The sequence below is a fragment of the Balaenoptera borealis genome (assembly GCF_965194805.1).
Source record: "Balaenoptera borealis genome assembly, chromosome: 11".
Lineage (NCBI taxonomy): Eukaryota > Metazoa > Chordata > Mammalia > Artiodactyla > Balaenopteridae > Balaenoptera > Balaenoptera borealis.
In genome coordinates, this window is record NC_138868.1 from 41,874,729 (window position 1) to 41,890,583 (window position 15,855).

Below are 15,855 nucleotides of genomic sequence, written 5' to 3' on the forward strand. Positions count from 1 at the left end.
AAGCACTTCATTATTTTCTGGCAGTATGTGATATTCCAAACTCATCTTGTATTTTCCCTGCCCCTGCCCTAGAATCAGCTATTTCTCCAAGAATTCCTGCTTCATTTTACTGGAGAATGTTATGTAGAAACCAAGATCTGGGTGCTAAGTGTGCTTCATGTTATGATCAGCTTAAATGTTAAAGAACACAACTATTATCATAGCTTTGTGATTTATTTCCTCATCTCTTTATTCCTGTATCTTTCCATTGAACAAGAGCCTACCTTGAATCTTTCCAAAACATCCTCATTTATTCACTCACTCATTCATTATTCAATATTGAGCTCCTACTATGTGTCAGGTACTCTTGTATTTGACACTGGGAATGCAGTTGTCCTCTTGATAGTGTATGTACACATTCTCTGAAGTAATACTTGATGAGATGAAAAAGATAGATAGGAATTAGTCAGGAAAACGGAAAAGGGTGGAGGGTGAGGTTAAAAAAAAAAAAAGAAATGCATGTGCTCCCCAGAGCATGCACCCAGAAGGACACTTAAATAACTGGGATAGTTATTTTTTAATTCTATTATTGAGTAGATAATATTTTATATTTGAGAGTAGCCCCAATCTCTCACCAGTTGTACTCAATTTTTTAAAAATGTTTATTTATTTATTTGGCTGTGCCGGGTCTTAGTTGCAGCACACGGGATCTTTGCTGCGGCATGCGGATCCAGTTCCCTGACCAAGGATCGAACCCGGGCCCCCTGCATTGGGAGCGTGGAGTTTTAACCACTAGACCACCAGGGAAGTCCCTGTACTCAATCTGAGAGTGGGTAGGGAAAATATAAAATCTCCAACTACACGATAATTCTAAATAAAATAAACTAATGACCAAAAGAATAAAACACCAAAACCAATGAGAAATGCTAACCAACTATGTGTCCTAGAGTAATTCTGTGTTAATTCAAATCAATTAATATAGAGAGAGTAACCACTATGTCGTGTTTACAACACACCACAGCTGTGTGCACACCAGCTGTGTGCTGAGAATAGAGAAGCAAACAAGGAAGTCACAGCCCTTTTAAGCAGCTTCAGTCTGGTGTGATAAGCACCATAGAAGGGAAGTGTATGGAGCTATAGGGCATATAGTGAGGGATTTAACCACCTTGGTGGTCACAAAAGCATCCTAGAGAGTGTGGCACTAACATGGAGGCTTGAAGGAAGAGCAGGAACTAGTGAAGAGAAGAAACCAAGATCTGGGTGCTAGATGTACTACATCTTGTGATCAGCTTAAACCTCAAAGAACTCATCTATTATCATAGTTTTGTGATTAATTCCATAATCCCTTTACCTACTCTTTATCTTTCCACTGAACAGGATTCTACGTTCTCTTCAATATCCCTTCATTCATTAATTCATTCACTCATTCGATATTTATTGAGGAGAGAGGAAGGAAAAGCATTCTGCATTTGAGAACAGCCTGTGGGAAGGCCAGGATGAAAAAGGGCATGGTGTGTGCTTAAGGAACAGAAGGAAATGCATTTTACCAAGAGAGAAAAGAGCAGGAGAAAGAAAGGCAAGAAATGAGGCTGGAGACTTGGGAAAACACCAGGTCCCATAGCTCCTTCCAAGTCAGTTGAGGGTTTGGGGCATTTTTCCAAGTACAGTGGAGAGCCATGGAAGGCTGCTAAGCCAATGAGTGACCAGACTGGGTCACCCGGCTGCAGTGGGGAGTATAGGTAGGAAGGGAGTGAAGCATTAACCTCTGTAAGGCTTAGTAAGGTTAGTTTTCTTCCTGTCCCACAAAACTGGGGTGAGGAATAAACAAGGGTACACATATAAATTCCCTGGAATGATGTTTGCCACATGATAGGCAATCAGAAATTTTTAATACCTTCTTTAGTCCAACAATATTAATTGTTTTTCATCTATTCTCATTTTTCTCTTTATTCCCATAACTATATTTTGGTGGGGGGGGGGGAATTAACCATTTAAACTTTTTGCAGCAATTAAACTTGATTACTGAGCTAAACACAGTGAACAAACATGAATAGGACATGAGTTCTTCCTTAAGGCATAATCACAATGAGCCATAATATACTGTGATATGACCTACACTGATGACATGAGCCAAAGCTCATAGGGAAGAATGACATCCTTCACCACTCTGTCCTTAACGTTAGGCAATATGTGTGGCACAGAGGACTTCAACACAGATTTCTCAACCAAATGAATGCATTCTCTGGGAGCTTAGAGGATGAAGCAGGAAGCCTGGGTGCACTGTAAATTCAGTCTCTTAGGATTTAATACAAGCTCATTGAGGACTATGGCTTTCTTTCTATATATTTTATTGATTAATGTTTAGAACTACTGTTAATATGCTTTATTTTTTATGAAAGTTTTTCTTAGTGATTAGTCACATTTTCAAATCAAAACTTTCCTATCAAGAAACACTGTGTATGTAATAACATGAAAACATCAAATCTATACTGAGAGGCTGGTTTGATAACATTAAATTCCTAGTTATCTTTGTTATTTTCATCTGAGTCACAGAAAATATGAGGCAAATTTCATTCTCTATTGTTGACTTTTCTTACCACCTACCTGCATGCTGGCCACCTAACCTAACCCCTAGCTGGTGTGTGTTTAGATAATCAAATTATTTTTATTCTTAGTCTGAGCAATACACCAGTGAACTTGTATGAGAACTGTGTAATGTCAGTAAAGTAAATGACTATGGGGTTATAACTAACATGGCTCTCTCTAATTAATATATGTAGTTCTCCCAGTTTCTATGCTAATGTATTTTATTTTTGAAGCAAGCTGAAAAATGAGGTGAGTAATCATAATGGTTTTGGGAACACTTAACATTATTGTGGGAAAATTAAAGGCTAAACCTGTTTCATTCCTGTGTTTACAGTTCTTCAGAGTCTTCTGGTGGAATTTACCTTGGTCAAATTGCTTACTTTTTCTTAAAGAGTTTTAACTATTTCAGATGAAAGCCATGACAGGCTATTCTCAACGTGTTAAAGTCTGAGTCAGTGGCTCCATGAGTGACAGCTGTCGTGCACTGGTATGATCACTGAGGGAGGACAAATGCGCTTTGAACACCTACACATGCCCCTCAGGGAAGAAATCATTTTAAAGAAAACTTGAAAACTAATTCTGATACTGTTAGCAAAATTCTATTGTTTTTATGCATTTGAAAGTACTTTTATTACAAAACCCAAACTCAAACTAAGAGATTTAAAAGTACAGAGAATGTGGAAGAGGAAACAAAAGTTCCTATTTCCCAATTCAGTTTCACAATCCCATAACCCAGTTGTCATTGTTAACAGTTTCTTGTTAATTTCTCCTTCCAGAAATGTTTCTCCCCATACAACTACATATGTGAAGCATCTAGTATATATTTTAACACAAATAGGATCATCCTATACACAATTTTGTAATTTTCATTTTTCACTTAAAATTAGGTCAATACATTTAGATCTTTATCTTCCTTTTAGTGCCTGTATAGCAGGGGTCCCCAACCCCCGGGCAGTGGACCGGTACCAGTCCACAGCCTGTTAGGAACCAGGCCGTACAGCAGGAGGTGAGAAATAGTTCAAAATATTATGTTTATTTTTGGAACAAGGACACCTAAGTTTTATTGTTTTCCCTTTACCTGTGATTCTGAAAAACTGTTTTACCGGAACCATCAGTTTGTTTCCTTTCTGGATATGTAATATTCATACTAGTCCCAACTATGACTAAAAACTCTGGTAGTTGCATGATCACCAATTTTTTTTAATTGATGAGAAACTATTTTGTTTTTCCATTTCCCTCTATTTAGCATAATGATAATGATAATAATCATTATTATCAAGATATTGTATCTTTACTTGACTGATAAGGAAATCTATATGTGAAAAGGTGAAGCACCTTTTCTAAAATCATATTAGTGGTGCAGCTGGGAATGAACCTAGGTCATTGTAATAAGCCTAGGTTCTTACGGTTAATTAATTAATTCTAAAGCATTGGGTCAAAAGTTTTGTTACATCGGGCTTATCGGTAGGAAAATCTTTGGTCATGGTTGTCTGTTGTTCCGTCTGAGAGACTAAACTAATAGAACAAAACAGGATATAAAGAGACAATGTGAGGAGAACTAAAATATTGTTGCTTCTCCATTCTTTTCCAGCTCAATTTCATGGTTCTATAATGTAATATGATTAAATGCCATATTAAGATAAGAAGTTAGTAGATAGAAGGAACCACAGAAATCTTGCTAGTGGGTAAAAGAGAACACAGAAAGCTTCTTGCAGGAAGCTGAACTTGACCTGTGAGATGAAGGAAAGGAAAGATCTTTTGTGAAGACTCTGATAGTTTAGAATTAGTTCACAAAACTGGTTGTGCATCAGAATCACCTGGGGAGCTTAGTAACTACTCAATACTCAGACCTGACCCAAGGAGACTCAGATTCAGTTGGCAGAAAGTGGGGCCTGGGAATACGATGTATCACATCAGATGTAGCTGATGTAATAAGCCTTCAGACCTCTTTTGGAAAACAGGCTTAGGGCACTATTCATGTTTTGGTTCTTTTTGTTTTAACTTTTAATCTTTGGCATTTTTTTAAAAGTTTTGATGTCGTTCTCTCTTGTCATCAGGGTTTTCTTCTGGTTTTTTTTTTTTTTAAATACATACAAGGTAATGTCTCTTCTTTAATAGAAGCCAAGATTCTGATTCATTCTTTAGCAATTATCATATTAGGTTATTGTAATATCTTTTATGCCAAATAAGATGAAACTCTATTTTTGATGTTTTTGTTGGAAATGAAAATGGATAAGCCTCCTAGAGTATACGATTTAGGGTTACTTGATATATTTACATTTTCTTTAAATATTAAAGTTCTTTGCCACTAAACTACACCAGTAGTATTTGGTTGAATCCTCCTTTTTAGTACAGAAATGACTGCCTCATGGAATCAATGTTTGGTACAGCTTTGAAAACTGGATGGATACTCCAGTGACTTACCAAAAGAATGATTTCTCCAAGGAGTGAACTGTTACTATTTGGCATTTATCAGAACTTCCTACAAGCATCTAGAAGGCTTTTAGATCCTTCTTTTTCCATTTCTCCAATCCTACAGTGCACTAAGCAGGGTTTCCCACAGCTGTATTAAGGATTTGCACATTGGGCCTCTTATATGCTTCAATCTCAATAGGAAATTCATTTGTTCATTTAACAGCCTTTTTGAACATATACTATATCCTAGGCACCAGAAATACAAAGGTTAACATGACAGACACCATACCTGCTTTAACGGTGTTTATGGTCTGATGTAAAAGAAAACATAATTATATAATCTGGTATAGTAATTTTTTTTTTTTTTAGGAAGCAAATGCTCACCTCCTTTCTTTCTTTTTTTTTTAATATTTATTTATTTATTTATTTGGTTGTGTCAGGTCTTAGTTGCAGCAGGCGGGCTCCTTAGTTGCGGCTTGCTGGCTTCTTAGTTGCAGCACATGGGCGCCTTAGTTGCAGTACGTGAGTGCCCTAGTTGCGGCAGGCAGGCTCCTTAGTTGTGGCTCACCGGCTCCTTAGTTGTGGCATGTGAACTCTTAGTTGCAGCATGCATGTGGGATCTAGTTCCTGGACCAGGGATTGAACCCGGGCCCCCTGCATTGGGAGCGTGGAGTCTTAACCACTGCACCACCAGGGAAGTCCCTGGTAGAGTAATTTTATCAGGCAGAGTTCTACCAGAGAAAGAGCAAAAATATCATATATATATATATATATATATATATATATATATATAGAGAGAGAGAGAGAGAGAGAGAGAGAGAGAGAGAGAGAGAGAGGGAGGCAGAGAGAGAGAGAAAGGGAGAGAGAGATTAATTGCAAGGAATTGACTTACACAGTTGCTGGGGCTGGCTAGGAAAGACCAAAATCCACTGGACAGGCCATAAGGAAGGGAAGTCTGGAAATTCTCAGCAGGAGGTGATGCTGCAGCTCACAGGTAGAATTTCTTATTTTTCAGGGGAACTTCAGTACTGCCCTCAAAGCTTTTAAACTACTTGAATCAAACCCATTCAGATTATGGAGAATAATTTCCTTTACATAAAGTCAACTGATTATAGATGTTGTTCACATCTATAAAACACCTTCATAGCAACACCTAGATTAGTGTCTGATTGATTAATGGGATACTATAGCCTAGCCAAGGTGATAAATAAAACTGATCATCACAGTAATGTTTAGAAAATGCTATCGTGGAGAAAGAATAAAATGCCAAGGACCCACAAAGTAGGGCATCTATCTTAGTCTAAGGGGAGTCAGGTATTTCCCGAAAGAGATGACAATTAACATGAGAATGAGCAAGATAAAGAGGTGGATAGAGAATATATTCTGAAATGTGGAAACAGTGTAAGCAAAGGCCAGAAAGAGAGCACTAAAATCTCTTCTAATCAGATTTTTTTTCTGGCTTACTTTTTCACAACAATTACAAGGTGATGGCTGTTCAACAGAAACCAATATGTTACTCTTTTTTTTGGTAACCATTATATTAATTTATTGTAATGTCTTTAGTGCTGAATCAGATAATACTCTATTTTCATATTTTAATTAGCATTTCCAATTATCAGTGAGATGAAGCATCTTTTCATATATTTATTTGACATTCAGATTTCCTCCTCTGTAGATTGCCTGTTTTTAACCTCTGCACATTAGGGGTAGTTTTCTTTTCCTTATTGATTACATATGATTTGGATATTACCAGAAATCCTTTGTCTTTATATGCATTGCAGATATATCTCCCAGAGAACATCATTCCAACCTAGGAGGTACTTTGTAGGCTACAGTTGCAGGTGAGTGCAAGGGGACCTCGTTAAATCAGAGAGTGCTGGGGTGACCTGGATGCCAGGCTCAAGTCTCACTTCTAGGACAGAGCCCCCATACTGAGCAGGAACAATAGGGGCACAGGAAAGGAAAAGGGAACGGAGACAGCCCCTCTCACAGAGCACTGTATTTTTTAACAATTCAAATAAATGACAGAAGAGGGAGCTCTAAAATCCTTAAGCTAGGAAATCTACACTGACCATCCTCCCTTCTAGCACAGGCAAACTCACCTCGTTGAAATATAATATAAGCAATAGAAAAGAAAAGTAGTCAAACCCACTCAAAATTATTATCAGAAAAAAATGAAAATTAGGATCAGAATAACATTCTTTCAAGCAGTGAAAACAAGCCAGAACAACATGCCCACAAAATAAAGAAAAACTGTATACTACTATTTTAAACAAACAAGCTAAAAGAAATTAAGAAAATAATAGAAGTTTAAAAGAACAACTTAAATTAGAGTCAAAATAACCCAGAAATAATATTATCGGAGAAAAGAAAAGATTTGAAAATGGAACTTACAAAAACAAGGAATGTGTTAGAAATTTAAAGATATATATCTTTAGAAATGAAGACTAAACTAGAAGTAATACATTGGTGAATAAATGGAAAGGAGGGATATTTTTAATTACAAAGGATTTAAGGGAATGCTCTGGCACTCCAGTGGTTAGGACTCTGTGCTTTCACTGCCAAGGGGCTGGGTTCAATTTCCTGGTAGGGAACTAAGCCGCATGGCACAGCCAAAAAAAAACCAAAACGGATTTAACAGAAAGTGACACAGAACATTAGCAAACTGTTAGTGTGTATGCGTGTGTGTGTAAATCTCCAAAGAAGAAAACCAAAGCAACTGAACACACCAGAATACTAAAAAACAATCACTGAAGAAAACCATTCCAAAATAAAAGATAACTCAAAATTACATATTGAAAAGATACACTGTATACTCTGGAAAATCAACCCAGAATGATTGCCATCAAGGCATACTGTAGTAAAATAATTAGAATTCAAAGGAAAAAGAGAAATGCATTAAAAAATAGATATTCAATAACAAAAAGTTTTAAAGCCTCTTTCAGCTAGAAAGTTTTAAATTATGCTATCAAACAACCCTTGGATTAAAGCACAAATACAGATACAATTAGAGAATATTTTTTAAAAGAACATTAGTGAAAACAACATTTCAAAATCCATGGGATACAGCTATTGAAGTTACCAGAGTCAAATTATAGCATGAAGTATCTATATCAATTCAAATAAAAGTGTAAATTTAACACAACATATTAGAAGTTATGACCAATTCAACTATACAAAATGAAGCAATTAGAGGATTAAGAATTGTAACGAAAGAGATAAACCTATCTCTATTTGCAGATAATAAAATTAAGTGTCTGGAAATCCAAAAGAACAAAAGGACTATGCTTTAATAAAATAACAAATTAATTGTAAAGTCAGTGTACAAAATCAATAATCCCAAGTTTAAACAAAAGGTAGTTAAGAGATATAATGGATGAGAAAAATCCATCTAAAATAGGAAGAAAAACAAAAGAAATATAGAGAAAAAAATGAGAAAAGAGAAACAAAGAGAGAAAGAAGAAAAAGAAAATACTTAGAACAAGAAATAGCCACAGCCTAATAAGTCACAACATAGGTTTGAACAAATGGAAATTTTCCTTCTTTCCTGAGTTGAAAGACTTAACATTAAATCTGTTAGTTTTCCCTAAATTAATTTATAAGTTTCCAATTAAAATATCAGCATACATTTTTTACAAGCTAGACAAGTTCATCATAAAGCTAATTTAGTAGAACCAAGAAATAAGAAAAACCCTAAAAAAGAACAAAGTGGAGGCTGGCCCTATCAAATATAAAAACATATTTAAAAGCCTCTAAAACAGTAAGTATAGTATTGATGCACAGATAGTCAGACAGTCTAATGATATAAAATAGAAAATACAAAAATAAACCCAATAGCATATGGTAATTTGTGTGACAAAAGCAATAATTCAAATAAGTAGAGAAAAGATAGGTTTTTAAAATGTGGTATTGAGATAAGTGGATAGCTTAATAGAAAAAGATAAAGTTCGATCCATTTCTCACACCATAAACTCCAAATGAATCAAATGTCTAAATAGAAGTGACAACACCATAGAACTACTACAGGAAAGCTGAGGAGAATTCCTCTACAACTGCAAGTAGAAAAAACTTTCCTTACTATGACTAAAAATTCAGAAACAATGAGAAAAGACTGAGCTATCTAATCTCATATAAATAAAACTTTTGCATGAAGAAAAAAAACCATGAAAGCAAGGTTTAAAAAAAACGGAAAACTAGGGAAATGTTTATAACTTACATCACAGATAAAGGGTTGATATCCTTAATAAAGAGTGTCTAGGGGCTTCCCTGGTGGCGCAGTGGTTGAGAATCTGCCTGCTAATGCAGGGGACACGGGTTCGAGCCCTGGTCTGGGACGATCCCACATGCCTCAGAGCAGCTAGGCCCGTGAGCCACAATTACTGAGCCTGCGCGTCTGGAGCCTGTGCTCTGCAACAAGAGAGGCCGCAATAGTGAGAGGCCCGCACACTGAGATGAAGAGTGACCCCCGCTTGCCACAACTAGAGAAAGCCCTCGCACAGAAACGAAGACCCAACACAGCCATAAATAAATAAATAAATAAATAAATAAATAAATAAAGATGGGGGAAAAAAAAAACACTTGTCTTCTGCTTATTCTCAACATCAAAAAACCATGGAAATTTATTTTAAATAAACAAATAAAGAGTGTCTAAAAATAAAGAATTTTGATCCACCTCCTAGAGTAATGAAAATAAAAACAAAAGTAAACAAATGGGACCTAATTAAACTTAAAAGCTTTTGCACAGCAAAGGAAACCACACACAAAACAAAAAGACAACCCTCAGAATGGGAGAAAATATTTGCAAACAAAGCAACACGACAAGGGATTAATCTCCAAAATATACACACAGTTCATGCAGCTCAATATCAAAAAAACAAATAACCCAATCAAAAAATGGCCAGAAGATCTAAATAGACATTTCTCCAAAGAAGACATACAGATGGCCAAAAAGCACATGAAAAGATGCTCAACATCACTAATTATTAGAGAAATGCAAATCAAAACTACAATGAGGTATCACCTCACACCAGTCAGAATGGCCGTCATCAAAAAAATCTACAAACCATAAATGCTGGAGAGGGTGTGGAGAAAAGGGAACCCTCCTACACTGTTGGTGGGAATGTAAATTGGTACACCCACTATGGAGAACAGTATGGAGGTTCCTTAAGAAACTAAAAATAGAACTACTATATAACCCAGCAATCCCACTCCTGGGCATATATCTGGAAAAAAACATAATTTGAAAAGACACATGCACCCCAATGTTCACTGCAGCACTATTTACAATAGCCAAGACATGGAAGCAACCTAAACATCCATCAACGGAGGAATGGATAAAGAAGATGTGGCACATATACAGTGGAATATTACTCAGCCATAAAAAACAAAATAATGCCATTTGCAGCAACATGGATGGACCTAGAGATTGTCATACTGAGTGAAGTAAGTCAGACACAGAAAGACAAATATCATATGATATCACTTATATGTGGAATCTAAAAAAAGGGTACAAATGAACTTATTTACAAAACAGAAGTAGAGTCACGGATGTAGAAAACAAACTTATGGTTATCAGGGGAGGGAGAGGGATAAATTGGGAGATTGGGATTGACACATACACACTACTATATATAAAATAGGTAACTAATAAGAACCTACTGTATAGCACAGGGAACTCTACTCAATACTCTGTAATGGCCTATATGGAAAAAGAATCTAAAAAAAAAAAAAGAATGGTTATATGTATATGTATAACTGATTCACTTTGCTGTACACCTGAAACTAACACAACATTGTAAATCAACTATACTCCAATAAAAATTTTTTTCAAAAATAAATAAAAATAAAGAAGAAAACCAACAATGTTGGAGAAGAATGGGCTGACATAGACAATTCTCAGAGAAAGAAATGCAAACAGACCTTAACAGATGAAAGGTTCCTAGCGTGACTCATAACAAGGGAAAAAGGTACAAATTAAAATCTATTGAGAGAACATTATTCACCTATCAGATGAGCAAAATTTCAAAGTTTGACAGCATGCTCTGTTGTCTAGGCTGAGCAGAACAGGCACTCTCATTCATTGTTAGGAAAGATTCCTAGCCTTCAAAGAATGAACTGTAATACACACAACAAACCTGATGAGTCTAAAAAAAATTATGCTGAGTAAAAGAAACAAGACACAAAAGAGTACATCTTGTATGATTCCATTTATGTAAAATACTAAAACTGGCAAAAACAAAACTATACAGAAAGAAAGTAGATCAATGATTGACAGTTCTGGGGATTAACTGCAAGAGAATACATTTAAGGCTAAGAAAGTAATCTATATCTTGATTGTAATGGTGGTTATATTTGTCAAAACTTGTCAAATTATAAAATGAATGCATTTACTTTTATATAAATTATACATCAATAAAGTTGATTTTTTAGAAAAAAAATATTAGAAGAGTTAAATAGAATAAAGAAAGGAAGGAAAGGGGAAGGGAAGGGAGGGAAGGGAGGGAAGGGAGGGAGGGAGGAAGAAACAAACAAACTTGGTTCATACCAAACAAAACAAGAAAAAAAGGAAAAGAAACAAAGATCAGATGAGACAAAAGCAAAATAAAGAGAAGACAGAAGACAAACTACATCAGAAATTATACTATGTAAATGGACTAAATATTCCAATTAAAGACAAAGATTGTAGGACTGTCTAAAAAAACAAGACCTAACTATATGCTATTTGTAAATGTGAAAGTAAAAGAATGGGAAAAGATATGCCATGAAAACACTAACCACAATGCATTTATGTGGCAATATTAATATAAGCAAGCTTTAAGGTAAGGAGTACTACTAGTGATAAAGGACATTTCAAGATCTTAAAATAGGTAAATTCAACACTAAGAAAAAAAATCCTAAATTTTAAATCTACTAATAGCATAATTCAAAAAGGTACATGCACCCCTATGTTCATAGCAGCACTAATCACAATAGCCAAGACATGGAAACAACCTAAATGTCCATTAACAGATGAATGGATAAAGAAGATGTGGTACATATACACATGGAATACTACTCATTTCGAAGAATGAAATAATGCCATTTACAGCAACATGGATGGACCTAGAGATTATCATACTAAGTAAGTCAGAAAGAGAAAGACAGATACCACATGATAACACTTACATGTGAAATCTAAAATATGGCACAAATGAACCTACCTACGAAACAGAAACAGACTCACAGACATACAGAACAGACATGTGGTTGCCAAGGGGGAGGGAGCTGGGGGAAGGATGGAGTGGGAGGCTGCGGTTAGTAGATGCAAACTATTACATACAGAATGGATAAACAACAGGTCCTACTGTATAGTACAGGGAACTATATTCAATATCCCATGATAAACCATAATGGAAAAGAATATAAAAAAGAATGTATATATATATATATGTATAACTGAATCACTTTTCTATACAGCAGAAATTAACACAACATTGTAAATCAACTATACTTGGATTTTTAAGAAAGTAAAAAATAAATTAATTAAAAGTCTTCCAAATATTAAAAAAGAAAAATAATTACAAAATACCTAAATATTTGGAAATTAAGCAATGCATTTGTAAATAACCCATACATCAAAAAAGAAATCATAATGAAAAATTGAAAATATTTTGAATGGAAAATAAAAATATGGCATAGCAAAATTTGTGGACTAGAGCTGAAAACGATTATGGAAAAAAATTACAACACTCTGTCTCTGTCTCTGTTTCTGTCTCTCTCTCTCTGTCTCTGTCTCGCTCTCTGTCTCTCTGTCTCTGTCTCTCTCTCTCTCTGTCTCTGTCTCTCTCTCTCTTTATAGATATATAGATATATAGATATATATATATACCTTTTTTTTTTTTTTTGGCCATGCCGTGCAGCATGTGGGATCTTAGTTCCTTGACCAGGGATCAAACCTGCGCCCCTTGCAGTGGAAGCATGGAGTCTTAACCACTGGACCACCAGGTAAGTCGTAGATATATGTATTTTAAAAAATGAAAGATTGAGAATGTTTCCTTAGCTTCCATCTCAAGAAGCTAGAAAAAAAAGAACATAAATTAAACACAAAGAAAGAAGAAAGAGGGCTTCCCTGGTGGCGCAGTGGTTGAGAATCCGCCTGCCAATGCAGGGGACACAGGTTCGAGCCCTGGGCTGGGAAGATCCCACATGCCAGGGAGCAACTAGGCCTGTGAGCCACAATTACTGAGCCTGCGCGTCTGGATGCCTGTGTTCCGCAACGAGAGAGGCCGCGAAAATGAGAGGCCCGTGCACCGCGATGAAGAGTGGCCCCCACTTGCCGCAACTAGAGAAAGTCCTCGCACAGAAACGAAGACCCAACACAGCCATAAATAAATAAATAAAATAAATTTTAAAAAAAAGAAAGAAAGAAGAAAGAATAAAATAATAAAGATAAGAATAGAAAGTAATGAAATAGAAAGCAGATAGAAAATAGAGAAAATCAAAAAGCTGAAAGTTGATTCTTTGAGATTAATATAATTACAAGCCCCTAGCAACATTGAGCAAGATATCTAATATCAGGAATAAAAAGGGGAACATCACTAGTGATCCTACATATATTAAAAGATAATAAGAGGATATTATGAATAATTTTATGCCAGTAATTTTGATAATTTAGATAAAATAAATTCCTTGAAAAAGACAAGTTACCAAAATTTACATGAGAAAATGAAAAATCTGAATAGTGCTATATCTGATAAAAAACTTGAATATATAATTTAAACCCCTCCTACTCCAAGAAGGAAGAAATGTCACCAATCAAAGAAAAATTATATCAGAGGGAAAAAATGAACATTTCCCAACTCATTTAATGAACCTGGTATAATTCCACCAAAACACGTAAGGACATTACAAGGAAAGCAAAATACAGGCAAATATATCTCATGAATGTGGACTCAGTAATCCTAAACAAACAAACAAACAAAAAATCAAAATAAAAACAATCAATATGGAAAAAATAATAATAATCATGACCAGATGGTATTTATTCCAGGAATACAAGGTTGGTTTTACATTCAAAATTCAATGTAGGGACTTCTCTGGTGGTGCAGTGGTTAAGAATCCGCCTGCCAATGCAGGGGACACAGGTTCGATCCCTGGTCCGGGAAGATCCCACATGTCGCGGAGCAACTAAGCCTGTGCGCCACCACCGAGCTTGTGCTTTAGAGCCCACAGGACACAGCTACTGAGCCCGCGCACCACAACTACTGAAGCCCGTGTGCCGAGAGCCCGTGCTCAGCAACAAGAGAAGCCACCGCAATGAGAAGCCCAAGCACCGCAATAAAGAGTAGCCCCCGCTCATCACAACTAGAGAAAGCCTGCACGCAGCAAGGAAGAGCCAGAGCAGCCAGAAATTAATTAATTAATTAATTAATTAATTAAAATTCAATGTAATTCCCTACATTAGCAAAATAAATGAAAAACACCATATGATGAGTATATACCATTATTCAATAATAGAAACCAAGGCTCCTTCCAGAAAGGACTGAATCTAGGGCTGGGACAGGGAAAATAAGTCACATAAACCTGGATTATATTGTAATGCCAGACAGTAAGGAAATACTCGAAAAATAGAGGCTTGTCAAAAGGACAGTAGCCCAACTGAAAGAGCTCACAATGGCCAAAGCTGGAACAATCTGAGCAACAATGTAAGTGATATAATATTGTATTATAACGTAAATTATAAAGTAAATGAGTTCATACTGACATAAATAATAAATGATTTAATAAATAAAGAGAGAGAAGAGACAAATACTTCTTACAGAAGAATTCCAAACAATATATCTAAATACTACTGTTGGGAAAGGAAGTCTCATGCACGCAATCCATCCACCCCCACTGGGCCACTAAGAGTGGGTCTTGGGCCTGGAACATCTCCTTAGCAAGAGATAAAGAGCCCTCACAGCCGTGCCAGGCTTATTGCCTGTGTGAGAATATTTCTCCCGATCTCAGACTCAGTGAGTGTTTCTTTGTTCTGCTTAAGCCTGTATATCAATAGCCAACACCTCCAGTTTTCAGTATTTCAGACTCCATAGGGGAGGTGGGGAGGAATCCTTCTTCTGTGGCAGGAGAGGGGTACATGTAGGCCAGTTGCCCTGAGTCAGATGGGGGCACTAACCAGCCATGAGGGACCAACGCACAGTATTGGAGCTGATCTTGTTTGGTCTCTTCTCTCTGTGAGTAAAGCGTTGTTCCGTCCAGTGCTTGACTGTGTTGTGATTTCCTTGGTGACTCTGATACGCAGCTGCAGTGGGCAGAAGTGTCTGGACTTTTATTCCTGGTGGCTGGCATTGTGATGATCTTTGCTATTCTTTGTAGTTGGAGTCCTGCCCTGGGATTGGTCACCGGTACACAGTGTTCTGCTCAACAACTACCCCCTCTAGGAGATGGAGCTTAATATCCCTCCTTTTGTGTGAGCTGGACTTCCGAAGAACACAATATGGAAGGCAAAAAACAGTAACTTTACAGTGGAGAGACCTGGCAGACACTACTGGGACGAAGTAATCAAGGTTAACGTACTAGTGATAGCTCATGTTGATAGTACATGCCCTGATTTGATGAGAACAGCACTTCACTTCTGTGATATTCTTCCCCAAATCCTAAAGCTCCAGTATAAACATGAGGAAAGCATTAGACAAATCCAAATGAGAGGCATTCTACAAAATATCGACTAGAACTCTTCAAAATTCTCAAGGTCACTTAAAAAAGACAAAACGAAAACAAATGCCTAAAAAAAAAGAAAGAAAAAACTGTCCACAACACTGTAAACCAACTATACTCCAATAAAAAGTAATTTAAAAAAAAATAACACATGGACTTAAAAGCCAATCAAAACTGAAG

The 15,855-nt window shown here is 36.3% G+C and overlaps 1 long non-coding RNA gene across 1 annotated transcript in view; it reads right to left on the reverse strand.

Annotated features, from left to right (window-relative positions):
• The window catches only part of LOC309605651, a 923,254-nt gene that overhangs the window by 732,091 nt on the left and 175,308 nt on the right, over positions 1-15,855 (reverse strand). The gene's annotated exons all lie outside the window — the stretch shown is intronic.